General features: G+C 37.9%; 1 protein-coding gene across 4 annotated transcripts in view; it reads right to left on the bottom strand.

Moving 5' to 3' along the window:
* Positions 1-17,272, bottom strand: part of FAF2 (Fas associated factor family member 2) — a 71,243-nt gene that overhangs the window by 39,274 nt on the left and 14,697 nt on the right. The window contains exon 2 of one of the 4 annotated variants that reach the window (XM_061423021.1): positions 8,482-8,574. The exons of the other annotated variants lie outside the window; for them this stretch is intronic. The gene's annotated coding sequence lies outside the window, so the exon portion shown is untranslated. The remainder of the gene's footprint in view (positions 1-8,481; positions 8,575-17,272) is intronic. 4 annotated transcript variants of the gene reach the window in all.

Raw genomic sequence — 17,272 nt, 5'->3', positions numbered from 1 at the left:
TCAAATGCATTCCCTTTTTTAATAGCTGAGTAATATTCCACTGTGTATATGTACCACAACTTCCTTATCCATTCATCTGCCAACAAACATCTAGGTTGCTTCCATGTTCTAGATATTGTAAATAGTGCTGCAATGAACACCGAGGTACATGCGTCTTTCTCAATTCTGGTTTCCTCAGGGTATATGCCCAGTAGTGCAATGCCAAAGAATGCTCAAACTACCGCACAACTGCACTCATCTCACATGCTAGTAAAGTAATGCTCAAAATTCTCCAAGCCAGGCTTCAGCAATGCATGAACTGTGAACTTCCAGATGTTCAAGCTGGTTTTAGAAAAGGCAGAGGAACCAGAGATCAAAGTGCCAACATTCGCTGGATCATGGAAACAGGAATAGAGTTCTAGAAAAACATCTATTTCTGCTTTATTAACTATGCCAAAGCCTTTGACTGTGTGGATCACAATAAATTGTGGAAAATTCTGAAAGAGATGGGAATACCAAACCACCTGACCTGCCTCCTGAGAAACCTATATGCAGGTCAGGAAGCAACAGTTAGAACTGGACAGGGAACAACAGACTGGTTCCAAATAGGAAAAGGAGTACGTCAAGGCTGTATATTGTCACCCTGCTTATTTAACTTCTATGCAGAGTACATAATGAGAAACGCTGGGCTGGAGGAAGCACAAGCTGGAACCAAGATTGCTGGGAGAAATACCAATAACCTCAGATATGCAGATGACACCACCCTTATGGCAGAAAGTGAAGAGGAACTAAAAAGCCTCTTGACGAAAGTGAAAGTGGAGAGTCAAAAAGTTGGCTTAAAGCTCAACATTCAGAAAACGAAGATCATGGCATCTGGTCCCATCACTTCATGGGAAATAGATGGGGAAACAGTGGAAACAATGTCAGACTTTATTTCTGGGGCTCCAAAATCACTGCAGATGATGATTACAGCCTTGAAATTAAATGATGCTTACTCCTTGGAAGAAAATCTATGACCAGCCTAGATAGCATACTAAAAAGCAGAGACATTACTTTGCCAACCAAGGTCCGTCTAGTCACGGCTATGGTTTTTCCTGTGGTCATGTATGGATGTGAGAGTTGGACTGTGAAGAAAGCTGAGCGCCCAAGAATTATGCTTTTCAACTGTGGTGTTGGAGAAGACTCTTGAGAGTCCCTTGGACTGCAAGGAGATCCAACCAGTCCATTCTGAAGGAGATCAGTCCTGGGTGTTCATTGGAAGGACTGATGCTAAAGCTGAAACTCCAGTTCTTTGGCCACCTCATGTGAAGAGTTGACTCATTGGAAAAGACTCTGATGCTGGGAGGGATTGGGGACAGGAGAAGGGGACGACAGAGGATGAGATGGCTGGACGGCATCACTGACTCGATGCACATGAGTTTGAGTAAACTCCGGGAGTTGGTGATGGACAAGGGAGGCCTGGCGTGCTGCAAATCATGGGGTCACCAAGAGTCGGACCCGACTGAGCAACTGAACTGAACTGATGGTAGTTTTATTCCTAGTGAGGATGCATATTTTAACATTTGTTTTCAGTTATTCCCAGAGAGAAACTTAGCAAAAAGCAGAGATCTCTGTTCTCTCCTTCCTCCAACACAGAGAGCTTTGCTTTATACAATAAGCAATATGCCCTCTTTGGTAGCAGCAGGAGAAATGGAAAGTGAAGTCCTTTCAGGAAGTGAAAGGCCAGGCTTTCAACCTAGGCTCTAATGTGTAACTAAAGCTTTTATACTCAATCTTTATTATTTACATTTAATTACTGATTTACCAAATTAAATACCTGCAGATTCCACTTACTAAGCACTTATTCCTATGTAATAAGCACTGTAAGTAATAAAGTCCTCATTTTCACCACTGAGAAACCCAAGTATTCAAGAGGGCATGTACTTTGTGTAAGAATATCCTTATTTAAGAATAATAAGTGGTACAGCCAAGATTGAAACCTTGAGTAACAATCTCTGAAGTCCAGGTTGTCTCCTATGCTATTATTTAATTAATTCATTATTAATTATTTAATTAATTCATGTTAGAAAACAAGAAGTTTTCAATAAATTCTCAATTTGGAAATTTTCAACAAAATTTTTGTTCAACTGAGAATAAAACATCTGGAATTTTTTTCTGTTTTCACATTAAAGCAATGATAAAGTGAACACAATATTTCAACCCCCTCGTTTTGCATAAAAGGAAACTAAGGCTTAGCAAAGTGAACAAGCTTTCCCAAGTCACAGAGCAAGAGAATAGCAGAACTATCCCATCTTATTCCCAGTCTCTTCTTTCTTCATTGTATCTGCTGCTAAGTCGCTTCAGTCGTGTCCGACTCTGTGTGACCCCATAGATGGCAGCCCACCAGGCTCCCCTGTCCCTGGGATTCTCCAGGCAAGAACACTGGAGTGGGTTGCCATTTCCTCCTCCAATGCATGAAAGTGAAAAGTGAAAGTGAAGTCGCTCAGTCGTGTCCAACTCTTAGCAACCCCATGGACTGCAGCCTTCCAGGCTCCTCCGCCCATGGGATGTTCCAGGCAAGAGTACTGGCGTGGGTTGCCATTGTCTTCTCTGTCATTGTATCTACAGGCAGCTAAGTAACAGCTCATAAATGTACATAAAATTATTTTCCTATATGCCTAGAGTCAACAAATAATCAGTATAGATATGTTCTTTGAATATAGTTTGGTGTCAAGTAAAACTGGAAAACGCTGCTTATCAAATCTCCTTTCTGGAAATTCCCAATACATTTTTTTTTTAAAAGGCTTTGAAAACTCTTGCCTTCAGTTAAAAGGAAAAAAAAAACCCTTTAACCTCACATAAAGGAGGTTTTTTGTTTTTTTTTTTTAAAGAACTCAAACTAATATCCATTTGAAGAATTTTCCTACAGAACTGTTTGTGAACCACAGGTATAGACCATCAAGAGATGTCAAACTAATGTTCCATGTGAATCAAAAGCTAACCATACCCACACAGTAGGTTCTTAAACAAACCCACAATATTTATCCAAGCAATTAAGAGTAGGTGGAATAAGGGATGGAACTTTGTCGGAAATTTAGAAGACACTCGAGTCTTCAACAATCCTTCTCTACCATTCACTAGCTTGATGCCCTTTAACATCTTTCTGAGTTTCAGTTTCTTTACTGGTAAAATGTAAATAAAAATACTCATTAACTCACTAGGTTGTAAAAAGTTAAGTGTACAATGCTCAATTTAGCTATTATTTTTAAGAAACATGAAGGAAACATTAAAAGTGAGAATGTTATAATGAACCTTAGTTTATGAGGACAAGAAAGACATTTGTACATCAATTAAGATGACCATGTGGATTTTTCCCCTTCATTTTTTAATGTGAAGTATTAAGTGGATTGTTTCATATATTGAACCACTCATGCATTCCAGAGATATATCCCATTGGTCATGGTGTATACTCCCTTTAATATGCTGTTGAATTCAGTTTAGTAGTATTTGCTTGAGGATTTTTGCATTAATGTTCATAAGGGATACTGGTCTGCAGTCTTCTAGTAGTATTTGAGAATCAGGCTAATGCTGGCTTCAAAGAATGACTTAGAATGTGTTCCCTCCTTTTCAGTTCTTCAAATGTTTGGTACAATTCACCAGTGAAGCTACTGGTCCAAGGTTTTTTTTGGGAGAGTTTTAACTATGGATTCAATCTCCTTACTAGTTATAGGTCTATTCAGATTTTCTATTTCTTTGTGACTTAGCCTTGGTAGGTTTTGTATTTCTTGGAATTTGTCTATCTCATCTAGGTTATCTAATTTGTTGGCATTCAATTGTTCACAGTACTCACTTCAGAACTTTTTTTTTAAACAGAATTGGTAACGTCCCCATTTTCATTTCTTTTGGCCGTGGGACATGCCAGACCCTAGTTTCCCAACCAGGGACTGAACGCATGACCCCTTCAGTGGAAGAGCAGAGCCCTAACCTCTGAACCACTGGGGAAGTTCCCCCATTTTCCTTTCTGGTTTTAGTAATTTGAATCTTGTTTTTTCCTCATTCCACCTAGCTAAAAAGTTTGTCAATTTTGTTGATTTCAAAAGACCAATTTTTGATTTCACTGATTTTCAGTCTTATTTTTCTATTCTCTCTACTGTTTACCTAGGCTCTCTCCTTTACATTTCCTTCCTTCCACTAGCTCTGAGTTTAGTCTGTTCTTTCTCTTCTAATTTCTTAAATTATAAAGTTAGGTTGTTGATTTGAAATCTTCTGGTATTGTACTGTACTGTACTACATTGTATTTTGAATTTTGGCAGCATGCAGGATCTTAGTTCCCTGATCAGGGATCAAACCTGTGCCCCATGCACTGGAGCATGGAATCTTAACCACTGAAATGCCAGAAAGACCTTTTATTATTACTTTTTAAAATTGAAGATCTTTTGTGTTTTTTAACTTTCATGTTTAAAAGCTACAAATGCCCCCTACCACTCCCCAAGCATCGTGTGCTGCATCCTGTAAGTTCTGGCACACTGTATTTTCATTCTCATTCATTTCTACATATTTTCTAATTTCCCTTGTGATTATTTCTTTCATCCATTGGTTAAGTGCACTATTTACATAAATTCATGAAATTTTCAATTTTATTTCTGTTCATCCATTGGTTAAGTGTGCTATTTACGTAAATTCATGAAATTTTCAGTTTTATTTCTGTTATCAATTTCTAGAAACTACTTTGTATGATAGCTATCTACTAAAATCAATTGAGACATGTATTCTTGTATCCTTTATTATATCTTTTTTAATAAATCAATCAACAAAAGTGAATCCCTGAGGTCTGTGAACCATTCTAGCAAATTATCAAACCCCAAATGGGGGTCATGTGAACCGCAATTTATACCTGGTTAGTAAAAAGTTCAGGTGGCACTGGAAGTGAGGGCAGTCTTGTGGGGCTGAGCGCTTAACTTGTGGGATCTGATGCTAACTTCAGGTAGACAGAGTCCAAATAGAACTAAATTGAATCTGGGAGAACTGCTTGATGTGTGGAAAACCCCACACATCTGTTTCGAGTAAAAGAGAAACACAGAGGAGTTGCTTTTCCTTCTCATTTACCTAACACCATGTGCTTAGTCATGTCTTACTCTTTGTGACCCCATGGGCTGTAACCCACCAGGCTCCTCTGTCCATGGAGACTCTCCAGGCAAGAATACTGGAGCGGGTTGCCATGCCCTCCTCCAGGGGATCTTCCCCTGGGATCGAATCCAGGTATCCCACACTACAGGCGGATTCTCTGCCATCTGAGCCACCAGGGAAGCCCACCTAATACCATATATAAAAATTAACTCAAAATGGATCCAAGACCCAAAAGTAAAACCTAAAGCTATAAAACACTTAGGAAAAAACATAAGCTAAAAACTTCCTGACACTGGATTTGGGAATGATTTTTCTTTCGTTTCTTTAAATTGGCTGCATGGCATGAAGGATCTTAGTTTCCCTGTGGACCCTGATTTGGAAGTTCAGAGCCTTAACCACTGGACCACCAGGGAAGTCCTAGGAATGATTTCTTCAAAGTGACACCAAAGGCAAAGGCAATAAAAGAAAAGAGACAAACTGGACTTTGTGACAATATTTAAAATTAGTACAACAAAAGACACTATCCAGAGTAAAAAGACAACCCCAGAATGGGAGAATATATTTTTAAATTATGTATTTGATAAGGAATTAACATTCAGAATATAGAGAACTCTTAAAACAACAACAAAAACACAACTTGATTAGGCAAAGGACTTGACCAGACATTTTGGCAAAGAAGATACACAAATAACCAACAAACACATGAAAAGATGTTCAACATCACCAATCATTAGGGAAATGCAAATCAAAACTATAAGGTACCACTTAACACCTGTTAATATGGCTACTATTGAAAAAACAGGAAATGAAAAGTGCTGGCCAGGATGTGGTGAAACTAGAACCCTGTGCACCACTGGTGGGAATGTAAAATGTTACAGCAACTGTGTAAAACAATGTGCAGCTCATCAATAAATCAAAAACAGAACTACTACATGACACAGCAATTCCACTCCCGCGTGTATACCTAAAATAAACGCAGGCTTGAAGAGATACCTGTACACCCATGTTCACAGCAGCACCGTCCACAGAAGCTAAGATGGGAAATAACCCAGTGTCCATTAGCAGATAAGGCAAATAAGCACAATGTATGTATACGTAAAATGGAGTATTATTCAGCCTTTAAAAAGAAGAAACTTTTGCAATATCCTACAAGAATGATGAACTTTCAGAATATTATGCTGAAAAAAACAAGCCAGTCATAAAAAGACAAATACTACATGATTCCACTTCTATGAAGTATTTGGAGTACTCTAAATCATAGAGAAAGACAGTAAACTGGTGGCTGCCCTGGGCTAGAGGGGGAAATGGGAGTTATTGTCTAATGGGTGTAATTTCAATTTCACAAGATAAAAAGAGTTTTGAAGATGAATGATAATGGTCGCACAACATTACAGATGTGTTTGTTATTACTAAATTGTATACTTAAAAATTGCTAAGATGGTAAATTTTCTATGTATTTTACCATGTTTGAAAAACTGGGGGAAAAACACATTTTTAATATATTGTGAGATGAATTTGAACTTGCTTAAAAGGTTCTGAAGTACTACAATCAGTTTGTTTTCTAGGAATCAAATAAATTGATTTTTTTTGTTTTTCCCTTCCTCCTTAAAAAGGGATACTTAAAGCCACAGGAATTGCTTTAACAAAGATAAACATCAGGAACAACTGCACTGGGACTTCCCTGATTAAGTCTTTGGTTAATTCAGTGGTTAAGAATCCACCTTCAAATGCAGAAGACATAGGCTCGATTCCTAGTCAAGGAACTAAGATTCCACACGCCTTGGGAGATAAGACTGAGCACAGCTAGAGAGGCCCATCACTACAACAAAACCCCTCTGGGAAGTGAAATTTCTGGTGAATTATTAAATTCACTCAACAAATAATTGACATCATGTGGCAAGCACCACAAAGAAATCACAGTTCTGATTCCCAATAACTTTGTGGAGTAAAAAGACTTGTAAATAATTAAATTATTATGACAATGACCATATACCAGTAGTAAACAAATCCAAGTGTTTCAGGGGACTCAGGATGATATCAAAGTTCTGAGCTGAAAACTAGTGGAAGGAGGTGTTTCAGGACAATAGAGGAATATGCATGGAGGCACAGAGGAATGAGAAAGAATGTCATGTTAAGGAAACTAAAAAATATCACTGGAATAGAAATATAAAGGGTAGAATGAATATTATAGAGTTAAACAGTGAAATAGGAGTCAGATCATGAAAAGTAAAGAAAGATTTCATGCTGCTTTAATCAATACAAAGCAAATTAAAAATCTTAATGAGTGACATGATCAAATCTTTGCTAGAAAGATTCTGGAAAAACTAAGAATTAGGCTAAATTGAAGAGGAGAGAAACTTGAAACTAGGAGCATTGGTACAGTCACTGAAATAGTTCAAAGTATATTGAAATGTAAGTATAAACTAGGGTAGAGGCAATGCAGATAGAGTGGACGGTTAATTGAGTGTGGTGGATTTTTTGGTTTGATTTAACTCCACTGCAGACAGTAATTATAGCCATGAAATTAAAATACCTTTGCTCCATGGAAGGAAACCTATTACAAACCTAGACAGTGTATTAAAAAGCAGAGACATCACTTTACCAACAAAGGTCCGTCTAGGCAAAAATATGGTTTTTCCAGTAGTCATGTACAGATATGAGAGTTGGACCATAAAGAAAGCTGAGCACTGAAGAATTGATGGTTTCGAACTGTGGTGCTGGAGAAGACCCTTCAGAGTCCCTTGGACAGCAAGGAGATCAAACCAGTCAATCCTAAAGGAAATCAACCCTGAATAGTCACTGGAAGGACTGATGCTGAAGCTGAAGCTCCAATACTGACACCTGATGCAAACTGCTGATTCACTGGAAAAGACTCTGATGCTGGGAAAGAATGAAGGCAAAAGGAGAAAGGGGCAGCAGAGGATGAGATGGATGGATAGCATCAGTGACTCAATGCACATGAGTTTAAGTAAACTCCGGGAGATGGTGAAGGACAGGGGAGCCTGTTGTGCTATAACCTGTGGGGCTGCAAAGAGCTGGACATGACATATGGACTGAACAACAACATTCAACTCCAACAGGAATTTATAAACATTAATACATATACACATGCATACATACTGAAAAAAAAATTCCCCAGATATTTAGCATGAAAACATTTTCTCTGCTAAATTTATTCCAAGAAACTGACACTTTCATGAAATAAGAGTTTAAAGATACACATATACAACTGGAAGCATTAACATCAAACCTTCAGTTTTATTACTTATTTTTTGCTATTCATTTTAAGAAAAAATATAATATAGATAAATGGCCACTAAGATTTCCTAAATATATTAAAAGACTGTTAACTGGCCCAAAAGAAAATTGACAAAATTAATCTTTACCAATATTCACCTCAAAGACAGGCAGGGTTTCCCCAGTGGCACAGCAGTAAGAATTCGCCTACAATGCTGGAGGCAAGTTTGATCCCTTGGTGGGGAAGGTCCCCTGGAGAAGGAAATGGCAATCTACTTCAGTATTCTTGCCTGAAAAATTCCACGGACAGAGGAGCCTGCAGGGCTATAGTCCATGGGATTGCAAAGAGTCGGACACGACCCAGCACGCATGCGCACACACACACTCACAGATTTGCTTCTAAAAGAATATCTGCAGTACAGATAATCCTCCACTCAAGAGTAATCTGAATTTATACTGCTCTGCCAATTACACAAATGTTATTACTGAAAACACTTAGAGGAATGTATAAACAAACACTGCTGGCCAGCTCAATCTGAAGAAACCACCCCAAACCTGAATAAACTTGGATCACAAATGCCTGTGATTGTTACATAAAGATGTAACAAACAAACAAAAGCCCAGCAAGAACTACTGAATCAGTTTGTCCAAAAGCTTACAAGACAGTAACTGTGTTCTTGAATAACAACACTCAACAACACAAAGATGTTAATCACATCCCCTCAAATTCATTTATAAATTTGATAAAATTTCAATTTTATGAAGCTGATTATAAAGTTCTTTTGGAAAAACAGGTAAACAAGAAAATCTGTGAAAATCCTGAAAAAGAGCAACAAAGAGACCACCTCTTCAGATTAAAATATACTATCTCTTGTTGTTCAGTCGCTCAGTCATGTCTAACTGTTTGTGCCCCTATGAACTGTAGCACACCAGGCATCCCTGTCCTTCACTATCTCCCTGAGTTTGCATGATACAATTTTGAGTAGTATGTTTAAGATGAATGGAACAGAAAAGAGAGTTGAGGAACTGACTTAACTGCATACAGAATTTTGTACTGAGAAAGGAATTTCAAAACAAAGAGCAAAAGAAAGTTAAAAAATAAATAAAAACAAAGAAAAACCCTCGTAGACCCTATTTCTTAGCTTTAGGTTTACAGGAAAACTGTATAGAAAGTATGTATGGACAGTTCCTATACTCCCTTCACAACACCCACTTCCCTGTTACTAACATCTTGCAGTGTTGTGCACATGTTATAACTGCATTATTATTAACTAAAGCCCCCAGCTTACATTAGGGTTCACTCTTTGTCATACACTCTATGGGTCTTGTCAAATACATAATGTTATGTATCTATCATCATAGTGCCATAAAGAAGAGTTCCACTGCCCTAAAAGTTCCATGCTCCATTTGTTCTCTCCCCTCTAACCCCATCCTTGGCAACCACTGATCTTTATACTATCTCCTATAGTTTTGCCTTTTTCAGAAAGGCATATAGTTGGAGTCAGGTATAGAAGCTTTTCAGACTGGTTTCTTTCACTTAATATTAATCTAAGGTTCCTCTGTGTCTTTTCTTCTTTTTGTTTCCTCTGTGTCTTTTCATGACTTGAGAACTCATTTCCCCTCAGCCCCCACGGAATAATATTTTATTGTATGGAAGTACCAGTTTGTTTATCCATTTATATACTGAAGGACACCTTTGTTTCTTCCACCTTTTTGGCAATTGTGAATAAGGCTGCTATAAACATCTGCATGCGGGTGTCTGTGTGGACATAAAGTATTTTTATTTTACTTTAGGTAAATACTGCTGGATCATATGGTTAAGACTATGTTTACTTCTTTTTTTTTTTTGGCTGCACAGCTTGTGGGATCCTCATTCCCTGACCAGGCATTGAAGCCAGGCTGTAGGCAGTGAGAGCTCTGAGTCCTAACCACTAGACCACCAGGGAATTCCTTAAGACTATGTTTACTTTTTTAGGAAACTGCATAACTGTTCCAAAGTAGCTGTACTATTTTGTATTCTCACTAGTAACAGATGAGTTTCTGTTGTTCCATATCCTTGCATTTGGTGTTTTAGATTTTAGCCATTCTAACAGTTTACGGTGGTTCTCTCATTGTTATAGTTTGCAATTCCTTAAATGATACTTGATGTTCAGCATCTTTTCATGTTTATCATCTCCTTTATATTTCTTCATTGGTGAGGTATCAGTTCAGATCTTTTTCCCGCTTTTTAACTGAGTTGCTTCTTTACTGCTCAATTTTAAGAGCCCAACCATACAAGTGTTTAGAAGAAAACACAAGTGAATTCTTCTACTGCCTAAGTGTGGGGAAGTCTTTAACCATGACTCAAAATTCATAAGCGATAAAGGAAAAGATTTTGTATTACACAAATAAAATTCTGAGTGTGTAACCAAAAAAACCACCACAACATGAGTGTGGCCAAAACACAGCATCATACAAAAAGAAAAGAGCTGAGAACGACGTCTGCAACTTATTTAATAGACGAAGAGTTAATATCCCTAACGTATATATTAAAAAAAAAAAAAAAAACAGAAGAAAAAGGATGGGACTTCTCTGGTGATCCAGTGATTGGGGCTCTGTGCTTCCACTACAGGGGGTATGGGTTCAATCCCTGGTCAGGCAACTGGGATCCCACATGCTTCAAAGTGAGGCCAAAAAAAAAAAAAAAAACCCCACCAGAAAAGGATAACTTGCTACAAAAGTGGATAAGTGGACTATTCATTGAAAAATAAACTCAAATGGTCCTTAAAAATACAAACGTTGATCAATCTCACTCATAAGGGAAAAGTAGATTAAAAACTACACTAAATTTGACAACATATTCTGTTAGCGAGGTTGCTGGCGCCCTCAAACATTGCTAGTGGGAACATAAAATGGTACAATCTTCAGAAGGAAAATTTGGCAATATCTAGCAACGTTACAGGAGAAGGAAATGGCAACCCACTACAGTGTTCTTGCCTGGAGAATCCCAGGGACAGGGGAGCCTGGTGGGCTGCCGTCTATGGGGTTGCACAGAGTCGGACATGACTGAAGCGACTTAGCAGTAGCAGCAATGTTACATATTTATATGTATATACATGCATTTAACCCTTTGATCCAGAAACACTAGCAAAAAATAAAATGTTAGTGCACAAGGCTACTTACCATTATGTTATTTATTATAGCAAATAATGAGAAATAACCCAAATATCCATCAGGAGGGGGCTAAATTATGGTATGCATACAATAGAGTATTACACAGCTGTAAATATCAAAGAGAGAGAATTTCCTACAATGCCATGCAGTGATCACAAGAAAATAAGTATAAAAGGCAGGTGGAGAAAAGTGTGTAATAAATATCACCATATATCTTTTTTAAAAGGGGGAGTCACAAATTTACTTACTACTTACATTTTTAAATGAAAGGGTTTGTTATTTTTTTAATTCTAAGCTTATATACGAGGAGAAGGCAGGGAAAAGAACAGAGTATAAGGGATAATAAGGAGTTAGATTTCTTTAAATATATTGCTACATGTAGATTTGACTTTGGAATCATATAGCTGTTTTATAAAACAAAATTTAAAAAGCAGCAGCACCAACAATCCCTAAACATCACAAGTAAAAATCAATGTAGAGATAGTAGCATAACAACTCAAAACTATCCCACATGACTTGAAAACACAGTAAAATTGGCTTCCCTGTCGGCACAGTGGTAAACAATCTGCCTACGCATTCTGGAGACTCTGGTTCAATCCCTGGGTCAGGAAGATTCCTTAGAGGAGGAAACTGCAACCTACTTCAGTATTCTTGCCTAGAAAATTCCATGGACAGAGGAGCCTGGTGAGTGGGCTACACTGACAGAGGAGTCACGTGCGTGTGCATGCTCAGTTATGTCTGTCTCACTGCGGACATAATGAGATGGACATAACTGAGCATGCACACGCACCTGATTATACATTCTACAATAAAAAGGCTTAAATTGTTTTAAATAATCATATTGTTGTTACTGCTGCTGCTGCTGCTGCTAAGTCGTTTCAGTCGTGTCCGACTCTGTGCGACCCCATAGACCGGCAGCCCACCAGGCTCCGCCGTCCCTGGGATTCTCCAGGCAAGAACACTGGAGTGGGTTGCCATTTCCTTCTCCAATGCATTAAAGTGAAAAGTGAAAGTGAACCCGCTTAGTCATGTCCAACTCTTAGCAACCTCATGGACTGCAGCCTACCAGGCTCCTCCATCCATGGGATTTTCCAGGCAAGAGTACTGGAGTGGGGTGCCATTGCCTTCTCCGATTGTTGTTACTAGTAAGGGTATTACTTTGAGACACTTAAAGTGATGATTATGTGATAAAGCAAATGAATCATCATGTTAACCTCATTAAGAACCACATTTTTTGGTATAGAGAAAGGAGAGGTGAAACAGTGCAGAATTTTAACTAGCAGTCCTGAATCTGAATTGGAAATATAAAACTGTTTCATCATGAATTAAATAAATACAAATATATGTGTGTGTCTGTGTTATATATGTACTTCCTAGTTCTAGTAACTAAAAAGTTCTAGCCCAACCCAAACGCAATGAGCCAAGGCACAGACACATTTCCTGGAGAAATGGCTAATTCAAGATTTAGGTAGAAAATGCCCAAGATGAGTCAAACATCTTATAACTTCAGAAAGTTAAAAAGCTATCAAAGGCTACTGGGGCCATGTCAATATAATAAAGTCTTTAGGAACAGAAACACAAGGCTCTTACAAACTCAAAAGGGAATTATTTTCTGTGATTCTGGAAAAATAAAATTGTGTATCTATTAGGTTTTCCTTAAATAAATAAAAAAAAGGCCATCAGGAACCAACCTAAACAGATTCACAGCTGTCAAAGATGGCCCAATCTAAGCCTCAATAAGCACAATGGCATGAAATGTACAACATTAAATATGTTTACATCTGTGACTTCATTGCAAATTAAAAAAATTTACAATTAAAATTTTAAAAATCTGGCTGGTTACTTTCTAGGATGCTGGGAATCAACCCATTATTTAAAAACTAATAACTGAAAGGATTAAATGTTTATCTTGCCTTTATTATACATACTGTGTGCTATGTTTAGTCATGTCTGACTCTGCAATCCCATGGACTGTAGTCCACTAGGCTCCTCTGTCTCTTGGATTCTCCAGGCAAGAAGACTGGAGTGCGTTGCCATTTCCTCCTTCAAGGGATCTTCCCAAACTAGGGTTTGAACCCAGGTTTCCCACAATGCAGGGAGATTCTTTACCAGCTGAGCTACCAGGGAAGCCCTATACATACTATAACTTAGTGTAACTAAACAGGTAAGGGAACGTATATCTTTATAGAAGACTCCCTATTAATAAATAAAGAAAGGAAGACAGAATCAAACTGTCATCACATTGCATGTGAAAAGACTCAGTTCAGTTCAGTTCAGTCGCTCAGTCGTGTCCGACTCTTTGCGACCTCATGCATCGCAGCACGCCAGGCCTCCCTGTCCATCACCAACTCCTGGAGTTCACCCAGACTCAACATCCATCGAGTCAGTGATGCCATCCAGCCATCTCATCCTCTGTCGTCCCCTTCTCCTCCTGCCCCCAATCCCTTCCAGCCTCAAAGTCTTTTCCAATGAGTCAGCTCTTCGCATGAGGTGGCCAAAGTACTGGAGTTTCAGCTTCAGCATCATTTTCTCCAAAGAAATCCCAAGGTTGATCTCCTTCAGAATGGACTGGTTGGATCTCCTTGCAGTCCAAGGGACTCTCAAGAGTCTTGTCCAACACCACAGTTCAAAAGCATCAATTCTTCGGCGCTCAGCCTTCTTCACAGTCCAACTCTCACATCCATACATGACCACTGGAAAAACCATAGCCTTGACTAGACGGACCTTTGTTGGCAAAGTAATGTCTCTGCTTTTGAATATGCTATCTAGGTTGGTAATAACTTTCCTTCCAAGGAGTAAGCGTCTTGAAAAGACTATGTAAAAGCTAATGAAATATAATGTATTAATATTAAGCTTATAAAAAATGTATCCAAGGATACCAAAACTAATAAGCTAAATTAGAATTTTCAAGTGAAAAAACTTTACAAAGTTTAATTAACACTTTTAATTCCCAAATCAGAGTTAATTCTGTATATGTGAAAAATACCAGACAAGTCTTCTGTTTAAAATACTTTCTGTATGTATTCTTTTTGAAGAGGACTTGCACTCCTTCAAGTATATGTTGCTGCTGCTGCTAAGTCGCTTCAGTCGTGTCCAACTCTGTGTGACCCCATAGACGGCAGCATACCAGGCTCTGCCGTCCCTGGGATTCTCCAGGCAAGAACACTGGAGTGGGGTGCCATTTCCTTCTCCAATGCATGAAAGTGAAAGTGAAAGTGAAGTAGCTCAGTCGTGTCCGACTCTTCACGACCTCATGGACTGAAGCCTACCAGGCTCCTCCGTCCACGGGATTTTCCAGGCAAGAGTACTGGAGTGGGGTGCCATCGCCTTCTCCGAAAGTATATGTCAGGCTACTTGATAAGTGTTTGTCTTCTAATTCCAATTTTAAAAAAGGACAACATTCTTACAAATTCTCAATTCTACTCTTTTATCAAATATTCCCTGGAAGAATACAGAAATGTAAAAAAAGTGTGCACAACTGAACAATCTCCCAAACAGCCTCTTTTTAGATAGAGCCCTAGTATTTATCAGGTACTTTACATGCACTATCTCATACCCTTTAAGAACCCAAGACACCCTTTCATGATGAAAATTTAACTGGGAATAGAAGGGAACTTTCTCACCCTGATCCAAGAAACATTCATAGCTGACAGAGACACAGAGAACAGACTTATGGACAAGGCAGGTGAGAGGGGAGGAGGAAAGAGAAGGTGGACTGTATGGAGACAGTAACATGTAAACACGTATTACCGTATGTAAAACAGACAGCCAGTGGGAATTTGCTGCACGACTCAAGGAACTCAAACCAGGTCTCTGCAACAACGTAGAAGGGCGGGATGGGGAGGGAGATTCCAAATGGAGGGGACAGAAGTATACCTACGGCTGACTCATGTTGATGCTCAGCAGAAACCAAAATAATACTATAGAGCAACTACCTTCAGTTAAAAATAAATAAATTAAAAAAAATACAGCTAGTATAATAACAGTCAAAGACTAAATGATTTCATCCTAAGATTAGGACAAGACAAAGATGTTTATTCTGGCCATTTTTATTCCACACTATATTAAAACTTTTAAGCACGAAGGAGGGGAAAGGCACCCAGATTGGAAAATAAGAAGCAAAACTATTCACAGATAACATAATCTTATATATAGAAAAAACCTAAAGTTTAAAAAAAATGAATAGAGAACTAAAAATGAGTTCAACCAAGCTGAACAATGCAAAATCAGTACACAAGAATCAGTTATATTTCTGTATTTCTATACACTAGTAATGAACCTGAAAATAAAATTAAGAAAACATTTCCTTTCCCAGTATAATCAAAAAGAATAAAATATGTAGGAATAAATTTAATAAAAACAAGTGCAGAAAACTACAAAACATCGAGAGGAACTAAAGATGACTTAAATAAATGGAAAAATTCTCATATTCCTGGACGGAAAGATTTAGTATTAAGATAGCAAGGCTCCCCATATTGATCTAGAGTAAACAGCAATTCCTATCAAAGTCCCAGCTGGTAATTCCTATCAAAGTCCCAGCTACCTTTTTTGTAGAAATTGACACAGGTGATGCTACAATTTATTTGGAAATGAAAAGGATCCAGAATAGCTAAAACACTTCTGAAAAACAATGTTGGAGGAGGACTACTTTCTGACTTCCACTTATTACACAACTGCAATAGTCAAAGACAGTGTAGTAACAGCATGAGGATAGATACAGACCAATGAAACAGAAACCAGAGTCCAGAAATAAATCCTTAGTTATGGTCAACTGATTTTAAACAAGGGTTTCAAGGTTATTCAATAGAGAAAGAATAATCTTTTCAAGAAATGGTGTTGGGAAAACTGGATATCCACATCCAAAAGAATGAAGTTAGACCCCTATCTAAAATCCATTAACTAAAAATGAATCAGACCTTATACATAACAGCTAAAACAAAAGTCTTAGAAGAAAACAGGTGTAAATTTTTCTGGATTACACCATGGTTGCTTAGATATGACTGCTAAAGGACAAGCAACAAAAGATAAAGCAAGTAAATTGGACTTCATCAAATTAAAAAACTTCCGAGACACCACCAAGTGAAAAGACAACTCAGAGAATGAGAGAAAACATTTTGCCAATGATATATCTGACAAAAGACTTGTGCTCAGGATACATAAAGAATACTTACTACTCAATAACAAGAGAAATAGCCCAATTAAAAAATGGGCAAAGGACAGAAATAAACCTACTCATCTATAGTCAATTAATGACAAAGGAGGCGAGAATATGAAACGGAGAAAAGACACCCTTCAACAGTGGTACTGGAAAAGCTGGACAGCTACAATGAAATGAGAAACACTCCCTCACACCATACACAAAATAAAAATGGTTTAAAGACCTAAATATAACACATCAAGCCATAAAACTCATAGAAGAGAACACAGACAAAAATACTTGGACATATATCAGAGCAATGTTTTCTTAGATCAGTCTTCCAAGGCAAAAGAAATAAAAGCAAAAATAAACAAATGGGACTTAATCAAAGGTGAAGGCTTTTGCACAGCAAAAGAAAGCATCAAAAAAGGAAAAAAAAAGCAACCTAAAGGAATGGCAGAAAATATTTGCAAATGATGCAACCAACAAAGGTTTAATAATCCAAAATATTACAAACATCTCATATAACTCACCATCAAAAAACCCCCAAATAATGGAATCAAAAAATGGGCAGAAGACTGAAATAAACATTTCTCCAAAGACACACAGATGGCCAACAGGCACATGAAAAAATGATCAACATCACTAGCTATTAGAGAA

This window comes from Bos javanicus, chromosome 7 (assembly GCF_032452875.1).
Source record: "Bos javanicus breed banteng chromosome 7, ARS-OSU_banteng_1.0, whole genome shotgun sequence".
NCBI lineage: Eukaryota > Metazoa > Chordata > Mammalia > Artiodactyla > Bovidae > Bos > Bos javanicus.
The sequence above is the reverse complement of the archived record's forward strand: the minus strand, read 5'-3'. Positions and strand labels throughout refer to the sequence as shown.